Source organism: Pelobates fuscus, chromosome 5 (genome assembly GCF_036172605.1).
Source record: "Pelobates fuscus isolate aPelFus1 chromosome 5, aPelFus1.pri, whole genome shotgun sequence".
NCBI lineage: Eukaryota > Metazoa > Chordata > Amphibia > Anura > Pelobatidae > Pelobates > Pelobates fuscus.
In genome coordinates this window covers 256,051,883-256,072,812 of record NC_086321.1, presented here as the reverse complement: position 1 = coordinate 256,072,812, position 20,930 = coordinate 256,051,883, and positions in this window count along the sequence as shown.

Genomic DNA, 20,930 nt, shown 5'->3' with positions numbered 1-20,930 from the left:
GGCAGATTCAGGCTCTGCAGGAAGGCTGGGGCGTCGTGAATATCTAGGATGGTGTGCACGACTGCCCCTCGTTGGACCACCAGTGTCCTAGGGGACCGACAGTGGAAGTCTATCTTGTGGGCTCTTAGCGTCGTGGTGAGTGGCTTAAGCGATTTACGCCATGCCAGGGTGCCACTGGACAGGTCCATGTAAAACGAGAGGTCCATGTTCTCGAAGCATAAGGGGGTCCTGCCACGGTGGGTGGACAGGATCGTCGCCTTTTCTTTTCTGTTGCGGAGGGTTACAATGACATCCCTTGTGGCCCTGATTGGTGCGCTTGGCGGTTTAGGGATACGAAACACCTCCACTGGGGTGATTTTTGTGGCCTGTCTGGGTGGCATAATAGCTGGGATTAGGCGCCCCAAAAGCTTAGGTAGGTCGGCTTCTGGGATGTCCTCCTGGATTCCCCTAATCTTGATGTTGGAGCCGCGCCTGGCGTCTTCAAGCACCGCGAGGCGGTGCTCATATTGCTGGTTCTGCTTTTTGAGGTCTTGTACAGTATGTTGCAGTGCAGTGACTTCCTGGGCCTGGGAGTGTACAGAGCCCTCCAAGTTGGAGATGCGGCCTGTCAGGCCTTTCAGGTCTGCATGAAGTGTTGTGATATCCTCGTGGATACTGCTTTTCAAGTCCAGCAGCAGTGCCTTCAAGACCGCTGTGGTGACCGGTTCCGAGTCTACTTGTTTGTCACGTTGTTTTGCCTTCTGTGGTGAGGGCTGGGAGGGCTGCGTGGCAACAGGTTGTGTGTATCCCACATCCTCCACCTCCGACATGTCCTCGGAAAAATCCGAGTACCCACCATGTAGGGCAGCCATGCTTGTTTCAGTTGCTCCTTGTGCCTGCCTCCACATCTGCCCTATCGTGAGTCCCGTGGCGGGCTTGTTCGGGTTTTTTTTGTTCCCCTTTTTCCCCATAACATCTAGGAGGTGTTGCCCAGCTATTGGGGTCCCGGGGGGGATATTTCTGCTCTTTTTCTCCGGTAACAGCTCGGAGCTCCTCGTGTGTGCGACCGTTCGCTTCGGCGTGCTAGCTCCGCCCATCACCCCCACCATCTTTAAACCTCACTAGCCGGTGTTCGGTGAGGTCATGAGCATTAGTTTATGGTTATTCATTAGAAAAGTGTTTTTTTTCAAGTCCTTGTGCTGTTGAATGAACTGCTTTCAATGTTTCTATAAATGTTTCTACCTATTTGGCAGTGTTGTTATCAGTAAAAAATGAGTTTGTAAAGCAAGGTGTAAGTCCCATTTTCAGGTAGCCAATACTGGTAATAGTTTTGCCAGAGAGTACTGGAATGTGGGGATAGTGATCGCATCAGCATTATTAATGTCTCTGTAACAGAGAACCCTCTACCCTGACTGGGCACCTCTGCCAAAGGACCACTTCCTAGCTGAAACAGAATAAGGGAATAGCTCAGTGCCCTCCCAGGGACTGGACGACACAGCCATGTGAGCCCTGAGATCTTACAAGGACGTCCCCCTGCCGAATCCTCCAAGAACTGGAACAAGCTGGAACAGTGATTAGCCCTTTCATCTCCCATTAACCAGACGACACACAGTTCTGGGAGTACATCTCAAACTGAAGTTTATTGGAACACACACAGGTTTTATGCAATAGCCCCTAAAAGGGGTTTCCAATCCAACATTACAGGTGTAATACTTACCTGAGCAAACACTTATAATTTAATTATTTCTCAGGGACAGAAAATATAACAATTTATAAAACACCACAAAATACACATAAAATACACGAAAACCCCACAAAAGTCAAAGCCCCAATCTGGGTGACCAACATATCCAAAAATCACCCAGATCGGTTTCCGTTTTTAACTGACCGCACGTGTGCCTGAAGCCCAAAATAGTTCCATGAAATCAGTGCTAGCGGTCGGTCAACTTTGGTAACAAAAAAAATAAAGAATTACTGAACGTTAGGGATCGACCGATATTGATTTTTTAGAGCCGATACCGATATCGACAATCTGTGAACTTTCAGGCCGATAGCTGATAACTTACCGATCTTCTGTACATTTACCATTTTGAAAAATAAACTATTTCTAAAGGTAAATGCACAAAATATACATGCCACATGTAGTGGATGCAGTGTGTTTAGACAGGGGAGCTGTGTGTGTTTGTGTAGTGTGTGTATAGTAAAAGCAGTGTGTGTTTCTATATAATGAATGCAGAGTGTGTTTGTGTAGTGTGTGTATAGTGAATGCAGTGTGTTTGTATATAATGCATGCAGAGTGTGTGTGTTTGTGTAGTGTGTGTCTAGTGAATGCAGTGTGTTTGTGTAGTGTGTGTATTTAACGAATGCAGAGTGTGTGTATGTTTATCTAGTGTGTGTATATAATGAATGCACGGTGTGTGTGCTTGTGTAGTGTTTGTCTAGTGATTGCAGTGTGTTTGTGTAGTGTGTGTATATAATGAATGCAGTGTGTGAGTGTGTGTGTTTGTGTAGTGTGTGTATATAATGAATACAGAGTGTGCATGTGTGTTTGTGTATATAATTAATGCAGAGTGTGTGTGTGTAGTGTGTGCATATAATGAATGCAGTTGTGTGTGTAGTGTGTGTATATAATGAATGCAGAGTGTGTGTGTAGTGTGTGTATACAGAGACATTAATAATGCTGATGCGATCACTATCCCCACATTCCAGTACTCATTCAATTAAATCTTGCGGCCTGTGTGCCGCGCAGAGCTTTGCCATGGTAACCCAAGGCAACACTCTGATGGCCATGGGACTGCGAGATTTACACAGGGGAGTTGAAGGGAGCTGCTGGGAAGGTAAGTAAGTGCTTGCTGGGCCCCCCAGGACTGCTGGGCTTGTAATGGGCCTGGCGGTCCTGCTATGTATTATCGGCAATATCGGTATCTCTAGAGGCCGATACTGATATTGCTGAAAATACAGAATATCGGCCGATAATATCAGCCAGACCGATAATTGGTCAATCCCTACCGAATGCAGTCTATATTTGAACCATGGAGCTTTTCCCCCTCATCCAGTCGAATGATTCCACCAAACAGTGTTCTTTTAGGATCTACAGAACTGAACGTAGGCAATGATGGAAGACCAGCGGTGTTCAGGAGTTTCAGTGTCCGTGATTTTAGTTCCATGAACTCGACGACCAAACACTGCTGCCTGTGTTCATGCGAACAAGATGGCTGCCACCTTGTGGTTGTTCATACAAATTGCAGCCACCGAGACGAACAATTAGAACACTGAGGTGAGAACCGTTACAAGGTGTTAATAGGCTTTAACAAGCTCCCGTGTGGTCCGTGGTTCGTGCGGTTGTTCGGTTACCGAATAGTATAGAGAAATTACATAAACCAAGCCATTTAAACTGTCTTTTACAGGTTTCCCTGCAGGGCCCATAGTCTGTGAAAAGGAAGAGAAAAGGCAGTGTTTACATTGCCCCTAGGGACACCTTCAAGTAGCCACTCCTCAGATGGCCACTGTGAGGACGCTGAATTTTCCTCATAGATATGCATTGATTCAATGGATCTCTACGAGGAGGTGCTGATTGGCCAAAATGGCATTTGGCCCCACCCTCTTGACGATTTTAGCCAATCCAATGCTTTCCCCAAGGATTTCAGCCAACCAATGCTTTCCTCCTGCTGTTCAGGCTCATTAGCTTGAGTAGCACAGAAGGGACAGCTGTTGAGGAGTCTTGATTAGCGTTAAACCATTAAAAAATGGATGAAGAGACTAAAGTGCTTACAGTGTCCATTTAAACGTATTGCATTTTAAGCTCCATTGAACATGTAGAGAGAAAGGAGTGGAAAGCAGTGGAATCAACGAACAGCACCAGAATAACTAGATATCAATTTCAGTCCAATCTACAATATTCACAGGCTGTGCCTGGACAAGCACTTTAAGCCACAGTATGGTTTGATTCCAGAACTTGAAAATGTCGGTGACCTCATTCCCATAAATAAGAAATTACAGTGAAAAGTGCCACTGTTCATTGTTTTAAACCTTCCATCCACCTCTCGTAGAGCACTAAATATTATGGCTTAGTGTCCTATTTCCTTTTGGTAGGTCTGCACGCAGGAATGTGTCAATTGTAATTTAAAAACAATGCAGCCCTACACACGTGTTACTCTCATTTATAGCGGTTTGTCATAGTGCATGACAGGTATTTAAAACCATTTATGATTCCTTTCCTTCATCAGATTTCTCAAAATACATACTGAAATTCAAAGTACACAAGGCTCTTTGCACAGCTGCTTATAAGACAGTCATCTGTTATATATTGCATATTTCAACCTAATATAGGCAGGAAGACTTATTGAATGGGAGAAACATATTTTCTAGATTATTAATTTTGAGTACGAAGTGGCAGTTTCAACATTATTAATTAAAAATAGATGAGATAGGTAACATTTAACTGTGAAGGTTTTATGGCTTTCTAATACACAAAACCCAACTCATTGGTTCTTAACCCTGAGGTTAAGGTACAGAATTAGGCGGTTGTGGTATTTTAGTAGGTCCCAATTGATTGGACATGGAACATCATATTCTTTATTCCCCAAGCAGCATTCAAATTTAATGGTACCGGTACTAGCGTACCAGTACCAGTTCAAGATATATATGGTAGGAATCTAGGTGCCATGCAGATTTTATTTTAATATTTATATATATATATATATATAAAATCTGACTCTAATCACTGGGCTGATTTTAGCATTGAAGGATCGGTGACTATGCTTCTGCCGTACTGGTGTAGCCATTTCATGGCAGCCCACATCAATCAATAGTTATACTATGTGCACATAATGGCTGGTATCTATTGGAATCCATCCATTATGTCAGCTGTTCATAAACAGATCATTAATCTACAAACTTTATGCCCAAGAAATCGAATAATGCATACGATTTCCTACATTATTACAATCAACCATTGGTAGATTGAGAGACTAGTCAGGTAGACTGATACCAGAATAATCCAGAAATGGAACAATAATGTAAAAACTCCAAACAAACCTACCCCACTGACTAGACAAGCACAGCGCACATATTTTATGACATTCGTTGATGTTTATTCTGTTGATGATATTTTATCTCGTGTGATACAGAGCATGTAATACAATGGACAGAATCATTTTCCAGCCCCCTGTTTAGTAAATAAACACTGAAATTATTATTTTAAATGTTGATTTAAATCTTCAAAATGAAACAAACTGACAAATCATTAGCCGAGTGGCTATAGTAAAAACTTTGCATCCAATTCTTCCGAAAACTGGAGATAGTCTATACAACATTCCACCCTGTTTGGACCCATTTATATTGCATCTACAGGCAAGTTTTCATTATGACATTGCTGATTTTAAATTGCTTTCAATGTTTGAAAATGAGGATAAAACAATCCTTCTGTGTTTGAGATACGACTATGCTTTAATTGACTGAACGAAGACAGGGGTTGCTTCTGATATCTTTGATAACTGGGGTAAGCAAGCAGAGATGTTGGAACACTCCCAAAAATAAGTTGCAAATGACATTGCAGAGCACTCAGTGCTGCGGGATGGACTGCTGGCACCATTATAAGGTGAGACTGATACACCTACTCTGTTCTTGTATAATAGGTGGATGGAAAAATGAAGCAGCCTAATGAGGTTTTACCAGGGTCTCGGATTTTCAGATGAACTATGTTAAAATGGAAATCTTGAATATTGGACCCGATATAAAGAGGCTTTACATGGTTTTTAGTTACCAATAGATCAAAATGCTCTTTGAAGCATTTCTGCTTTGGAAACCTAAGTTGATGCCATCTGCTACAGAATAGGGTGAAAGATAATATGCAATGTGCATTTTTAGACTGATTTACCCGAGGATGAGTAGCCAAGTATATTCCTCTCCTACAGCCACCTCTCTGCACTCCCAACTACAGCACATTCAGTACAGAACATAGGACAGTGTTCCCATAACAGTTCATGTTCTGATAACATAGCCTTGGTCTGTTTGGGAAACAATTGAAAAACATACCCGTCTTACAAACCTTCAGCACTCCATATGCTGTGGACTATATCTACATGCTCTTAAAGCTCTAATGCTGGCAAAGCATCAAGGGAGATGTAGCCCACAACATCTGGAGTGGTGAAAGTTGCCACACTCCGATCTCGAAGGGATATTTTCATTTGACACAATACATGGAAGGGTGGAGGTACAATTGTTTAACCCCTTAGTGACCGCGGACATATGAGGAGCATCCGACAAAAACGGTCCTTAAGGTCCCTAATTTGAGATGGAGGCGATCGTGATCGCTTCCAGCCGCTTTATGGGTATTGCACGATGCCTCAATGGCGAGGCATCATACATTACCCCCCCTCCCTGCCGGGCACCAGGCAGTGTAGAGCAGAGCATCGGAAGTCATCAGGCAGGCTTCAGATGCTCTGCCTGTACTGAGTGCCTCGAGGGGTCGAAACACTCAGTTAAAGTAAAAAAATAAATAAAACAAAATACATTAAATTTCTTTTTAAATTAAGCCCTCCCTCCCTCTCCCTCCGCATGTATATACTGGCTCAGCCCAGACAGTCCCCCTTCTGCAATTTAGGACCCCCAGGGGCCATGTGACCACTCTAAAAGAGCGGTCCCATGGCCGCAATAGGTGTCCACAGTGCTGCCAGAAGGGGGACTGCCTGAACTGACAGGAAGTCCCCCTGCTGGTGGAAAAAAGTTTAAAAAAAAATAGTTAAAAAGAAATTTAAAAAAACTTAATAAATGTTAAAAAAATTATTACATCACCGCAATATGACTCTAGTAGTTGCCAGCAGGGGGACTGTCTATATATATATATATATATATATATATATATATATATAAATACACACACACGTATTGTATACACACGTATTATATATGCACACACACACATATACAGTTGCAAGAAAAAGTATGTTAACCCTTTGGAATGATATGGATTTCTGCACAAATTGGTCATAAAATGTGATCTGATCATCATCTAAGTCACAACAATAGACAATCACAGTCTGCTTAAACTATTAACACACAAAGAATGAAATGTTGCCATGTTGTTATTGAACACACCATGTAAACCTTCACAGTGCAGGTGGAAAAAGTATGTGAACCCTTGGATTTAATAACTGGTTGAACCTCCTTTGGCAGCAATAACTTCAACCAAACGTTTCCTGTAGTTGCAGATCAGACGTGCACAACGGTCAGGAGTAATTATTGACCATTCCTCTTTACAGAACTGTTTCAGTTCAGCAATATTCTTGGGATGTCTGGTGTGAATCGCTTTTATTGAGGTCATGCCACAACATCTCAAGCGGGTTGAGGTCAGGACTCTGACTGGGCCACTTCAGAAGGCGTATTTTCTTCTGTTTAAGCCATTCTGTTGTTGATTTACTTCTATGCTTTGGGTCATTGTCCTGTTGCAACACCCATCTTATGTTGAGCTTCAGCTGGTAGACAGATGGCCTTAAGTTATCCTGCAAAATGTCTTGATAAACTTGGGAATACATTTTTCCTTTGATGATTGCAATCAGTCCAGGCCCTGACGCAGCAAAGCAGCCCCAAACCATGATGCCCCCACCATCATACTTCACAGTTGGGATGAGGTTTTGATGTTGGTGTGCTGTGCCTCTTTTTTGCCACACATAGTGTTGTGTGTTTTTTCTAAACAACTCAACTTTGGTTTCATCTGTCCACGGAATATTTTGCCAGTACTGCTGTGGAACATCCAGGTGCTCTTTTGCAAACTGTAAACATGCTGCAATGTTTTGTTTGGACAGCAGTGGCTTCCTCTGTGGTATCCTCCCATGAAATCCATTCTTGTTTAGTGTTTTATGTATTGTAGATTCGCTAACAGGGATGTTAGCATTTGCCAGTGACTTTTGTAAGTCTTTAGCTGACACTCTAGGATTCTTCTTCACCTCATTGAGCAGTCTGCGCTGTGCTCTTGCAGTCATCTTTACAGGACGGCCACTCCTAGGGAGAGTAGTAGCAGTGCTGAACTTTCTCCATTTATAGACAATTTGTCTTACCGTGGGCTGATGAACAGCAAGTTTATGATGCAAGTCAACAATTCTTAATCGTAGGTCTTCTGAGAGCTCTTTTGTGTGAGGCATCATTCACATCAGGCAATGCTTCTTGTGTAAAGCAAACCCAGAACTGGTGTGTGTTTTTTATAGGGCAGCTGTAACCAACACCTCCAATCTCATCTCATTGATTGGACTCCAGTTGGCTGACATCTCACTCCAATTAGCTCTTGGAGATGTCATTAGTCTAGGGGTTCACATACTTTTTCCACCTGCACTGTGAAGGTTTACATGGTGTGTTCAATAAAAAACATGGCAACATTTCATTCTTTGTGTGTTATTAGTTTAAGCAGACTGTGATTGTCTATTGTTGTGACTTAGATGATGATCAGATCACATTTTATGACCAATTTGTGCAGAAATCCATATCATTCCAAAGGGTTTGCATACTTTTTCTTGCAACTGTATATAATACGTGTATATGTGTGTGTGTATGTATATATATATATATATATATATATATATATATATATATATATAAAATCCAAATGTGTGGCTGCACTCACGGTTTAAAAGTCCAAAGTTTAATGGAAAAACGATTTAAAACATCAGTAGATCAACGTTTCAGTCATGTAAGACTTTCATCAGGATTATGATCCTGATGAAAGTCTTACATGACTGAAACGTTGATCTACTGATGTTTTAAATCATTTTTCCATTAAACTTTGGACTTTTAAACCGTGAGAGCAGCCACACATTTGGATTTTTTGGATATTACAGCTATTGATGGTTGGCACCCGGCCATTAAGGGACACTAAAGCGTGAGTGCAGGAACCACTTGTGTTTTTTGGTATATATATATATATATTTGTGTTAGGGGCACAAAGCCGTATATGGAGTAGGCATGTGCATGGGGAAAATTTTCGGTTCGGTTCGGTTCGGCATTCCAAAATTTGGGACTTCTGAAATTTGGAACTTCGGCGATTCGTCAATTCGGCACTTCGGCACTTCGACACTTCGGAACTTCGGCACTTTGGCACTTCGACACTTCGGAACTTCGGCAACTTCGGCACTTCGACACTTCGGAACTTCGGAATTTCGGTGACTTCGGCATTTCGGAATTTCGGGACTTTGGCACTTCGGGACTTCTCTTGCAGTCGCTTAGTAGATAACTCCCTAATTCCCATGGAATTGGTCTTTCAGCCAAATTTACTAATACTAAGTAAAAATGACTTAGTATTAGTAAAGTTTGCCCCTACTCACTATACCGCGAGTAAAGGCATGTCTATTAAACAGTAAGCAGCCTGTGGCTGCTCACTGAAAAAAAAAAAAAAGGACATATTGCCCTCCCCCCGGCCCCCACCCCTGTGCGGCGGGTGGGGGGCCCTAAAGTAAAATGATGGTGGGGGACCTATTGTCCTACCCCCCCAGCCCCTACCCCTGAGCGGTGGGTGGGGGTCCTAAATACTAATAAGGACCTAATGTCCTCCCCCATGGCCCTCACCCCTTTGCAGTGGGTGGGGACCCTAAATTAGAATAAGGGGGGAACCTAATGTCCTCCCCCCTGGCCCCCACCCCTGAGCAGTGGGTGGGGGCCGAAGTGTCGACATTAGGTCGGATGGTATGGAGTAAGGTAAGGGGTTCCCTTAAGTAGGTAAGTAACACTAATGCCCCTGCCACAATTACAGGCCACAATTACAGGTAAGTAACAGTAATGACCCTGCCACAATTACAGGCCAACCGGCCTTAATAGTTGTGTTAGGGGCACAAAGTTGGACAGGGCAGGGGGAGGGTAATAACACTATGGGACAGGGGAGGGGGGAATAACACTACGGAACAGGGAAGGGGGGAAAGAACACTGGAACAGGGGAGGGGAGAAAAGAACACTATGAGACAGGGGAGAGGGGAGAAAAGAACACTATGGGATGGGGGGGACACTTAGGGACTGGGGAGGAGGGAAGAAAGAACACTAAAAAAGAGGGAGGTACACCAGAGGGGGAGAGAGGAACATTAAGGGGGGGGGGGAGGCAACTAAAAGAGAAGGGAGAAGGGAAGTTTTTCATATTAGATGAATAAAAAAAAAGTCTAATATTAATAAAATTATAGGAAAACAAACTTTTTTTAAATCATTTGGGGGAAAAAGTCATTTTCGGATTCGGTTTTTGGCCAAGGCCATCCTGAATTTTCGGTTTCGGCCCAGAATTTTCATTTCGGTGCATTCCTAGAAAAAATAGTACCAGCCTTTCCATTTAATATATGTATAGGTAGTAGCTTAAAAGCATTGACTATATCTGTCTTGCTTAGCCTTGCTCCTACCCCCGCTTTAATGATAGCTGTAATGGCATTGTCAATGGTGGTGTATTGTAGGAAAAACTCCTACAATTCAGACAGTTCAGACTAGGAATTGCTGAGGTGTGGGGTGCAGACAGGTCAATGATTAGTCTTTGTTTTAAGGAGCTTTTCCCCGTGACAACGCAGAGGCCCTAATAGGAAACGCTCAGCAAGTTCTTGTGCTATGAGTGTGTCTACGACTGTGGGATTCTTCTGTGCTGACTGCAAGTTTGGGCATTCTAGGTTCCCTGAAGGCATGTGTGTGATACCTGTATGGAAACCTTCCAAAAATCCTGATATTAAGAAATCCACCAGATATCTCGAAGGGTGTGTAGACTGTAAAGCTGATAATGTAGTAACATTGACAGACGTTAAGCAAGGTTTAGGGTACCGTTTATTGGGACACATGGTTTTTGCATGTGCCTGGAAGAATTTTGAACAGATATGCAACAGCCTGCATGTGCTGAAGCTACACGTACCAACATTGAAATTATTGCATATTTGCGATTTCCCAAGGAAAATAATGGGACAACCTAACTTGTCCCTAGCAGTTCTCTCTGTTCTACCAGAGGTGCTAGGAATAGGAGCATAGAGATAATCATCAACTGTGTTGGGACAAAAATTGGTTGTATGTGTGGAAGATGAGCAGGATGCACAAGCTGGCGTCTTAAGACCTGCAAAGTGTCTGCAGAAAATTTCTGTATCTAGTTTGCTCCAGTTGGTCCTATTCCCGAATTGAGATACAGCGCCAGACACTTTAGCTGAAAAAGACCTATGATAATCATAGAAAGCCACACCTCCGTATTTGTTGCCTAGGTCTACCCCATGTAAAGAACACCTATACATGGGGGTTATCACTGTACTCATGAGATGTTGCCGAACATATATTGGGGTGTTCTTTGGAAGTAACTCTTAAAGTTCTCAGTACATGTATTCCTAAATTGCTATTAAAACAAGATAACCTTAGGTATAAAACTTGGAGTAGTTTGACTCTTTTCATGCAGCCATTTTACCACCAATCAATGCCAAATAAAAAATTTAAAAATTTAAAAATTGGTGATTTTTTTGACACACATAGCAATTTAGGAATACATGTACTGAGAACTTTAAGAGTTACTTCCAAAGAACACCCCCCCAATTGAGACAGTATGTTTTCCTGGCACTATAGTGGTCCTTTAATTTTGGGGAAAAAAATGGTTTGGAAATAGCAAAGTGCTACTTGTACTTGTAACAATTTGGGTTTCCTCTGAATATAACAAAGATCATTATTTGGATCCACAACAATTTGGTGCCGTGACCCCGGGATCAGACGAATCCAGTTCATCCGGACCCAGAAGGGTTGGCTCGGAGCCCAGACGGTTAATCAGCTGCAGCGGGTAAGAAAAAGCTTTTATTTTTCTATCTATAAATGATTTTGACTCTCTGGTGCTCTTTGAGACCCCTGTCCGGGTGGGTAAGGATTTTAAAAACGTCTGATCTAAAGAACTTTTTTTTCTGTGGTATTATGGTTATATTCAGGTGGAGGTTGTGTTATGTCTTGTGAAAGGAATCTTGAGATAGTGGATTATAACTGTGGGTTGTAAGTTATTTTTATTGTTTGCCTTGTCATTTGTTTTATAATTTGAGTTAGAATCCTCCAAGGGCAGATCTCCTGATCTGTGTTTAGAAGACAAAACTGTGAAAATTCCACTGCATTGGTCATAAGTGTTTAAATACACTGTTATTGTACAGTTTGTCTTGTGTAAGGAAGTAATTAACCCTTACAAGTTTTAAGATGGGTAGCTCTGAAAGTACCCAAGGGGGATTTACGGCTTTGACTATTGTCAAGCATCACAAAGGACAAGGAGCAATTAAGAATGTTAAGAGGTTACTTAAGAAAGCTGGCATGCCCTCAGAGGGCACTCTAGACCCACATATATGGAGTGAATGTATGGCAAATTACAGAGGTTGGTTAGAAGATAATAACTTAGTAGAAGTTGCACAAAAATGGCATGATACTGCTGTTGAATTAACTAAATGTGGTTGTAGAGAAACCACCAGGAAAGGTGTACCATATTATCAATGTTTTGGACCTATAGGGTCCCAGAGTAGGCAGGATCCTGGGAAAAATCTTGTAAACCCACCCCTTTACCAGGATAATGCAGGGACTCCTTTGGTCCCTAAAGGCCAGGCGATTTCCCTTTTACGGAGATCAAAACCTCTCTTTCCAGTAATATTACGCAGTGGGACTTCATATGGTCCCCTAGCAGCTCCTGTAAGACCTATGGGTTCATTAGAGCAGGCAGATAGTCCAGACTTAAAGGAACCCCTAGTTGCCCCCATAGACACCCCAGTGGGGCCATTAGCTCAGCAATTTTCTACTCCAATGATATCCAAAGTTGAGAGCGTATACCATGAGAACAGACAGCCTAGCTCAGGTATCCAATACTGGGAAGAATATAAGCCCTGGACACCCAGTGAACAACTGGCAATAATACAGCAGCTGGCAGATGTTGAAAAGGCCCCCTTAGCTCTAGTCCAGTCTCTATCCACAATTCAAGCTACTTACCAGTGTACTTGGATGGATTTAAAACAGATTGTGGCACTAAAAGCTGGCCCCATTTGGGCTAGAATAATTGCTAAATATACTGATGCCCATGAAGATAACCTCAGAAAAAGCAACATGCAAACAGATGAATGGTTTAGAACCAAGTCTGCATCTGGAGCATGCTATGTCACTGCAATGAGAGAATGGGCTAAGCTAAAGACAGAGGAACTAGCCCATAAATTAGGAGATATATTACAAGGGAAAGATGAACCTGTAGAAACATTCTTCACCAGACTACAGATGGCTTGGGAGGCATTGGGTTACACAGATATTGAAACCACTTCGACCAGACTGCTTATTAACTGCTTCATGGATGGTATCCACATACCCATAAGGACTGGTCTCCAAAATGCTAGACCTGAGTGGAGAAGTTTAACCTATGGTGATCTGGTGAAGGTGGCTAGGGGAGTGGAAGCTAATCTAAATACTAGAAAGAGGAGCACACCTCTAATGGCTGTAACTGTCCCTAGAGCTGATGGAGACAGAAGGCAGGTAGACAGGTAGGAATTGTGGCAGGAAAGGACACATTAAACGTAACTGCAAATGTCCTCCTAAAAATAGAAAACCCCAGGATTCTAATGATAACTCCCAAGACAGCCAACCACCTCCACCACCTCCCCCTCTCCAATAGGAAATTGGCAAACCAGTGTCCCTACATATTATAAATACCCCTGACTCTGCAGGACCCTCACCCATTATCAATGTTACACTACCCGGGGGCCGAATAGTCCCTTTCCTGTTGGACACTGGCGCTGCTAAATCGATGTTACAGGAAAAATATGTGTTCCCATATGAGAAATCTAATGATGTATTATCATGTGTAGGGGTGGATGGTATCGAAAATGACATTCCCCTTACCCACAAGCTGAAATTGAAGCTACACGACTCTACTGCCCTTGTAACAAGGCTACTTATGAGCCCTCATGCTCCTGTTAATCTACTAGGCAGTGATATACTGTCAATATCCAGTATAGCCCCACTGGAAAAGTAACATTGTCTGTGCCTTTGGAGGACAAACAAATGATATCTCTTTCAAATGTTCTGGCAACTCTCACTATGCCCAGCCATGTACCAGAACCTACCATTGACTTGTCCTCAGTCCCTGATTCCTTATGGGCTACAGGGAAGACAGATACAGGTCGACTCTCTGTGCCCCCAGTCAAGGTGAATCTCCTGCCCGGAGCCAAACCTCCCTACCAAAAACAATACCCCCTAAGCCCAGCACAGGAAGATGCTATTTCGCAATCTGTGCAAGAGTTTCTGCAGGCAGGGGTAGTTGTCCAGACCACCTCCCCTTGTAACACACCATTGTACCCAATTAAGAAAAAGCAAGAGAAAGGTAAACCTGTGGTATACCGTATGGTACATGATTTGAGGGCAATTAATGCTGTAACTGAACTGATTGCCCCTAATGTTCCCAACCCACACACCTTGTTGGCACAAATACCACCTTCCTCTAAGGTATTTACTGTTATTGACTTGGCAAATGCATTTTTCAGTGTCCCCCTGGATCCCGACAGTCAGTTTTTATTTGCATTTACACATAAACACAAGCAGTACACTTGGACAGTATTGCCACAGGGCGCACAAAACTCACCCACTATGTACAGCATGGCAATGGCCCAGATTCTTGAAGAATGGGAAAGGCCAAATAATGTAATTTTATTGCAGTATATCGATGACCTACTCCTATGTTGCGATAATATGGAATCTTGTATTGTAAACACTCTTTCCTTGCTAAATTTCTTAGCAAAAGCAGGCTGTAAAGCGTCAAAAACGAAACTGCAAGCTTGTGTGAAGAAAGTTATTTTCCTAGGACATTGTATTTCCCAGGGCATAAAACATCTCACAGAGAGTAGAAAGACTGCAGTTCAAAATATTAAACCCCCCTGCAGCTTAGCCCAGCTTTGTACATTTCTCGGTTTGGTATCTTACTGCCGTCCTTGGCTGCGTTCTGTAGCTATCTACATGCAACCACTGTATGATTGTCTTGCCAACGAAAACAAACCATTTAAATTAAACCATGCGGCAGAAAATGCCTTCTATACACTTAAGATACTGGGTCTCCCAGATTACAGAAAGAATTTTAACCTGTTCTGTACTGAGCAATCAGGTTATGCTACTTCTGTCCTTACACAGGACCATGGTGGTAAACAAAGACCAATAGCTTACTACTCCACCAGATTGGACCCTGTTGCCAGGGGTCCCCCCTCGTGTGTTAGGGCAGTGGCGGCTGTTACTGCCCTCCTGGACAAAGCCACTGATATTGTTTTAGATAATCCGGTGACCATATACACACCGCATGATATCAACAGCATACTGTCACAAGTTCAACCAAAACACATACATACTGCAAGGCATCTCAGAATGCAATGTGCCTTGCTTATGCCACCTAATGTTACTCTTAAAAGGTGTATGGTGATAAATCCATCTACATTACTTCCCATGGATTTAAAAGAGGGGAATGGGAATGGTACTTGTACTTCTGATCTTTTTGTAAATTCACTTTCACCAGATGAGTTAGCTGATGCCCAGGTACCCCATGATTGTGCAGCACTAATGGCACAAGAAACAGCAGGTTTTTTGCATGTAATTGATTCTCCATTATCTAATGCAGATTTTGAGTTTTTTGTAGATGGTTCCAGATATGCTGATGAGAAGGGTAATTTCCACACTGGATATGCTGTAGTCTCTGCACATGAGGTAATAAAAGCTGAACCAATCGCTCCTCACTGCTCTGCACAGGAGGCAGAGCTGAAGGCACTCGTTGAAGCGTGTAAAATGGCTTCTGGTAAGACTGCTAATATTTTTACAGACTCGCTATGCTTTTGGTCTAGCCCATGATTTTGGCCCTATATGGCGGGCTCGTGATTTTCTCACCTCAGCAGGAACTCCAATCAAGAATTCGGAAGCCGTGAGTGCACTTATCGACGCTATCCTGTTACCCACTCAAGTAGGCATCATCAAGGTGGCAGCTCACGTGAAGATCACAGATGAAATTTCAAGAGGAAACCACAGAGCAGACGAAGCTGCCAAGCAAGCAGCAATTCAAGTTCATCCCTCTACAGGTAAAACCTTCCTACAAGTTGTTCTTACAGATGACGCCGTTGACTACAATATACTGTTGAGCTTACAAAGACAGGCAAGCAAGGAAGAACATGACCTCTGGAGGAAACAAGATGCAGAACCTGATGATGACAAAATGTGGAGGAAAGGTAAAAGACTGTGTTTGCCACGAGTATTGTACCCCATGATGGCCCAGATTGCCCATGGACCTACACATCTATCCAAGATGCACATGAACAGCATAGTAAACACCCATTGGGTAGCACCCGGATTTACTGTTGTAGCAGCTAAACACACCCAAGCTTGCATGATTTGTGCTAGAAACAATCCAGGACAGGCTGTCAAAACACAGAGTAAGCACACACCAAGGCCACTTTACCCATTTCAAAGACTGCAGATAGACTATATTCAACTACCTAAGGTAGGAGTGTATGAATATGTGTTGGTGTGCATTGATCTCTTTTCAGGTTGGCCTGAGGCCTACCCAGTGTCGAAAGCCACAACAAAGGTCACAGCAAGTAAGCTTCTGAAGGAACTGGTATGTAGATATGGAGTACCTGAAGTGATTGAAAGTGACAGAGGTAGCCATTTCACTGGGGAAATAATGCAAGAAATTATGAAAGCCTTAGGGATCAGTCAGGCCTTCCACACCCCTTATCACCCCCAGAGTAGTGGGAAAGTAGAAAGGGCACATGGCACCTTAAAGAACAAGATTGCAAAAGCCATGCAAGACACAGGGAAGCCCTGGACTGAATGCCTTCCCCTAGCACTCTTTTCTATGAGATTCACCCCCAATTCCAGGCATGGCCTATCCCCTTTTGAGATCCTGTTTGGATGTGCCCCAAAGACAGGCCTCTATTTTCCCCAAACCCTCCTGATGCAGCATGGTAGTATGACTGCCTATGTTCAGGCCCTACACCAAAGATTAAACAGGGTGCATAAACAAGTCTTTGATTCTATTCCAAATCCAGACTCTGACTCTGCAACTCACAAACTGCAGCCTGGTGATTGGGTGGTGATAAAGAGGCATGTGAGGAAAGGACTTGAACCACGCATTGACGGTCCATTCCAAGTGCTCTTGACTACGGCTACCTCGGTAAAACTAGAAGGAAAAGCCACGTGGATACACGCCAGTCACTGTAAACAAGTCACTCTGACTGATCCACCAACATGAAGCTGTTCATATCCTTTACCATTTTATGCTCTGTTCAGATATGCTACTCTGACTTGAGACCAGAAAATAATAATGCATGGCAGGAAAATATATGGTAGCAGATAGCAAAGGCTTTTACATAGAGCAGCCACTGACTACTTACTAATGAAACATGACTTAGGATGTGAAGCTATTGAAGGTATGTGCTGTTTTAACCTATCTGAACATGGCACTATGATCCATAAACATATAAAAGATTTACATGACTTAGTACAGGATATCAAACAGGATAACGGCTTCTTTGGGATTGGGATTGGACATTTGGGCTAGGAACATGGTTGACTTTACTAATTAAGAACATTTTGTAGTTTTTGCTATTAGCCATATTTGTCATTATGGCTATTTTTCTAACCTTTAGATTTTTTGTCATGTCTACTAACCTCTCTATGTAAAAGCAAACCTACTGTTGGTCGTACCTTAACTTACATTCCAGCTCCGACCTCGGAAAGGTTTTATGATGTTACCTCACCTAACAAATGAAGGAACTCTCCTCTGCTGATTCTGGTGGTCTCTCAGTCCAAGGGAACCGTGGTGAAGCAATAAATGAAAGTCCCACAGGCTTTGGCTAGCAGGCCTGGAAATACCTTGGACATTTGGGTGACCCTTGGATCAAAAGAGGGGATTGTGATAGAATTTATCTTGATTCCAAGGCTCAAGCTTACAGGTGTCATATAATGATATCCTGTATTAAAATTGGCTAACTTGGAATTAGGAAATGGTTGATGCTTGAACAACACTTAAGACCATATATGTCTAAGTCCCGGGAGCAGAGAGCCCCCACCTAAGATGTCTCTACACTAATCTTTTTGTTCTCTCTTACCTTGAAACTTAGTTGTTATGTGTACATGGCGCTCATCCCCATGTCTTATCTGTATTCCCTTGCTATTTTTGTTCTAAGAGTATTTGCACGTAAGCACTTACTTTTTAATGTATAAAACCCAGCTGATGAATAAAACGTCAGAGGCTTATTTTGAATACCAACAGGTGTCTGGTGTCTAATTCTCGCTTCTCCAAGTGCACTTGTAACAACAATTTGGGTTTCCTCTGAATATAACAAAGATCATTATTTGGATCCACAACACAGCCGCTAGAGGCGCTTGCGTGATTCTCACTGTGAAAATTACAGTGAGAGCACGCAAGCGTCCATAGGAAAGCATTGATAATGCTTTCCTATGCGACCGGCTGAATGCGCGCGCAGCTCTTGCCGCGCGTGCGCATTCAGCCGACGGGGCGGAACGGAGGAGGATCGGAGGCAGAGAGCTCCCCGCCCAGCGCTGGAAAAAGGTAAGTTTTACCCCTTTTCCCCTTTCCAGAGCCGGGCGGGAGGGGGACCCTGAGGGTGGGGGCACCCTCAGGGCACTATAGTGCCAGGAAAACAAGTATGTTTTCCTGGCACTATAGTGGTCCTTTAAATTATTTTACAGGTGATGCTATTTTATTTGGCATTCCCTGTGTGTGGTCTGACCTACACGTACATTTGGAACGCCATTTTGTTATAAAATTAGCTACATATAGGAGTATTACTTCACTTACCTTATTCAAGAATTGAAGGTAAAGTTATAATAAATTAAATAATTAAATCTTTAATTAAAATGCGGATGATTCCTTTTTTTTCTCTACAAATTAAACAAAATAGCTATTTACCCGAATGCTGTAAATTAATTCAAAATTCATATTTTTAGAAATTTTAAATCGGGCATGGTGCTGTAGGCTGACTATAAAATGGGAAGATTTATGATTTACGTTTATACATATTTTAAGAGAATGTGTCAGAATCTGGTTGCTGTGCCGTGTTAAGTTATGACTTTAATTAAGCCATAATTCTATAACTGTCACAGAGAAAGGTCACAGATCATATTTCAGCCAACGTGACCTTTACTTTGCATGCTAATATTACAATAACGCATCTCTACTAAGTGATATAAGCATGTATATTTTCCTCCAGAATTAAAAGTGAAATCTATTTTACAATAGCAGGGCTATAACTAAATAATCTTGACATATAACATTTCATAAATATGTATTACTGCTCTTAATAACGATATGGCATTTAACATATTCTGTTGTATTCTCTTTAGATTGGGAGCCTTAGCAAATATATAACGTATGTCACTATTTGTCTACTTTGTATAGATGTTTTATTGCACAAGACTTAACAAGTGATTGGTATTGTACAGATAAATGGTTAGAAAAGTAATACTGAATCAAAAGCCATTTGTTAATATGGATTGCATCACCGGATTGAAAATATAATGGAATGAGGCACACAGAGTAATATTCATTAAATCACCATGGGGGATTTCTATTGGGGGCTTAAATGTATTGAAATACTAGGTAACTAATGAGTACTAGATCTCCAGGACAGCAACCACAACTTGGATGTGATTCAGAACGTAATTTACAACTAGAAAGAGAGATTTTTCAAACACATATTGTTCAACATATGTTCATACTGGAGTGGTTTACTTGGAATTAGAATGTAAGTGCCAACAGTCCTGAAATTTCTGGAGTAAATTTGGGAATGTTGCCACCCTCAGGGTACTGTCCCTGCCTCACATTTTGAAATCTGCCTGGCCAATTTTAAAAATACAGGAGGGGATTGAACATTAGGACCATGCACAGAGCACTACAGTAGCACATGTATAACCTGCCTTGAGGTAGCAGGCTGTCAGTTGGCCTGAAAATCCCTCTTTAGTGGTGGGTCTGCCACATTCACAGATGGACTCATCCTTTTCACGGATGGATCCATCTTTTACATGGGCAGACTCTCCCCTTGCACCGTGCCTTTAGTAACCTGCCCTCTTGCCTGCCTATCGCTGTCCCACATGGTGAGCAGGCAAGATTATCAGGTATGGCCGTACTAAAAACCTGTTTTAGGATTTAGTGAAGCATAAATAACTTAAATCAGAATATATGTGAGCTTGGTCTCTAGCGCGTATGTATTTGAACAGGTAGGCAGCCACAACACCCAAACCAGAGTCTCTCAATCTGGTCCAATAAAATGTGCAAACAGATAAGGAGAGGGAGTAGCACCTTGATTTATTTAGTTTGTAGAGCTAGGATAGCTCGATCTAGTTGCGCCTGAGTGGTATAATGCCCGCCTAAGAATATATGGTGTCATCTTATCTTAAAGTGCCGTAGTGCAAAGAATCTTAGTGTGAAGGAATATCCCATCACTTGTTTCAACACCATTCCCTTTACGAATTTCCGTTCGAATGTCCTAGTTCGGCTACCGAACGATGACCACCCCAGAACCCCATTAGAAAGTTGAACATCAATTATCAAGTCCGAAACCGCGAAGAAAACAATAAATGCTCCCCTGGGTGGCCGCCATTTCGTGCAACCATGTGGTCGACAGAATGGATGGCGGGCATTTTGTCTGACAAACGCAGGCAATGGTACATGGTCGTTGAATGCCTGGAACTCTTTTCGGCTGTGCACTCGCACGAACACCGGTGAAGATAGAGCCGCTGCCCATCCCAGTTCCTGACCAACTATACAACTGGCGTTTGGGAGATAGGAACTACCGAACGGGGGGAGCATTCGCCACTTTAAAGCATTCTACTATATTGAGTGGTTTTTGTACAGGAACCCTGTGCTTTTTGGGCGCTCAGATAAGGGCTATCTGGGGATGTGACTTTTGTGGGGTCCCCATGTATTTTTGGGGTACTTTTGGGGTGTTGTATGATTTGTTATGTTTTTC